The sequence below is a fragment of the Aplysia californica genome, unplaced genomic scaffold (genome assembly GCF_000002075.1).
Source record: "Aplysia californica isolate F4 #8 unplaced genomic scaffold, AplCal3.0 scaffold00306, whole genome shotgun sequence".
Lineage (NCBI taxonomy): Eukaryota > Metazoa > Mollusca > Gastropoda > Aplysiida > Aplysiidae > Aplysia > Aplysia californica.
The window spans coordinates 566667-568759 of NW_004797576.1; positions in this window are offsets into that span (position 1 = coordinate 566667).

Consider the following 2093-nt stretch of genomic DNA (forward strand, 5'->3'; position numbering starts at 1 on the left):
GGCAGTTTCATTTTAGGGTGAATTGATCACAATAAAAAAAATAATCCCGAGGATGCTCCCGCGGAAAGAAATTCTGATAGGACTGAAGCAACCAGACATCAATATTATGCAGCATGGCTGGTGCAGAACACTTCACTAAGCAGTATTAATTTACCTTCGTCGATGAGGCTGGTATCAGGCTGTTAACGAGGAGAAACTGAGGAAGAGCACTGAGCGAGCAATGATTTGTTCGAGTAAAGTGTAAAGCAGGGTCGAAGGGGACCGAAACGCACGATGACATTTGCTTCACACATTTTCTTAACATCTACGAGAACGCTTGTGAATTTGGAATTACGATTTGAAACCGAGGCACGGTGAAATAAAAGACCAAATGCTCACTCAGCAGACTCATCAACAAAGAATGGTGACACTTTGCCCAGTTGATGGAACAAAAAACCCAAGCCGTGACTATAATATCGTGAATATGACAGAAGTCTTCAGATCATCAATGACAATGCAAGCCTACGCCGAAGCGTTTTGTAGTGCAATGGTAATTTGTGTAAAAACAAGTAAACTTGGCCTTACATTTCACCAAAATAGTTATAACAAATACCAGCGGTTTGTTGATTTTTTATCATAACCATTATATTTTATTTAAACTTGTCTATTTTCAAGTTCATTTTTTTCTTCTTATTCATTTAACTGTTTCGCTTTATCAAATAGACTCGGAGTGAAATAATTATCTTGCCACCTGCATACCGTGTCTCACCATCTGTAAAAACGTTTCTTAATTTGGAAATACGATAAAGTGGCGTGGGTGGCCTAGAGGTTAGGCTATCGGTTATCGTTGAGATCCGGGTTCGGGAAATCGAGCCTCAGTTCCGTCCGCGTTGTGTCCTTGGGAAAGGCACTACACTCGAATTTCCTGTTTGGATCGGTCCTTTCGGAGACAGACGTTGATCTGGGAGGTCCTGCCTCTAAAATAACCTAATATTGTTGATAGGGGGCGTTAAACCTATACCATTTCTTAATTCACCGTTTGAATATTATTTTTTGGGAAATACGATTTGAAACCAATGTTCGCGGAATCAAGAGACTAAATTATCTCTCAGCAGACTCACTAACATAGATAGTAACACTTGCCCAGTTTCTGGAACAAACAAAAAACAAAAACCCTACCCAGCCAATTGTGGCTTAAGTGAAAATGGTAGCAGTCTTCAGATCAATGCAAGCCTATATGCCGCAGCGTTTTAGTAGTGCGACAATATGTAAATAAAAGTAAACTTGGCTTTACATTTCATTCTGTTAGTTCTGCATACATACACCAGCAGTTTGTTGATTTTTATCATAACCATTCGTTTCTGTTTAAACTTGTGTTTATTTTTGGGTTTTAGAAATTTAACAATTAATAGTTTCGTTTCGTGTGATTTCTTCCTTGTAGCACCGCACGGCTTACATCTAACTTTTTCGTTACAAAAAAAACACACAAAAAACAACCCAAACCCTTTTAATTCTTACCTTGAAACACTTCTTTTACTTATAGCCTCTTTTTTTCCCCTCCGGTTCAAGCTTATTTACCTTTGAAATTGTTATGCGGCATTTGAATCTACTACCAACTGAAAAAGTTTGTGTCCTGCACACTCATATGACCTTGTGCAGTTGCGAGCGCCGTAAAACACTTATCAAAAAAAAGAAAATGAAAGAAAAGATAGGTCATCTCTTCAAAAATTTCGACTCAGCACAGGAGGTGAAGATCCTTGAGACTACGTCTTATTTGTGGCGACATGATAATTAGATGATAATTAGAGTCTTCCTCTAACTCCTACTTGCTGAGTGTGCTGAAAGCGCTTCTTCAAGTGCACTTGTAGTAGGCTACTTTGTAATGGGGACAACAGTAGACAACAAGGTGGCCTTGACGTTTTCATGAAGAGGAAGATATCCTGTTGTTTCGCAGCTGCGCATAATGTGACCAGGGGCGAAGCGTCTATATAATCAAATAATCACTGCTTCCCTTTTTAATTTTGAAACATTGTCGCTGTCAAATTCATCCTTAAACGTAAACCTCATAAATTAAATGTCAAAAGACGTTCGTAATCAACAAATAAAGTGAGGAT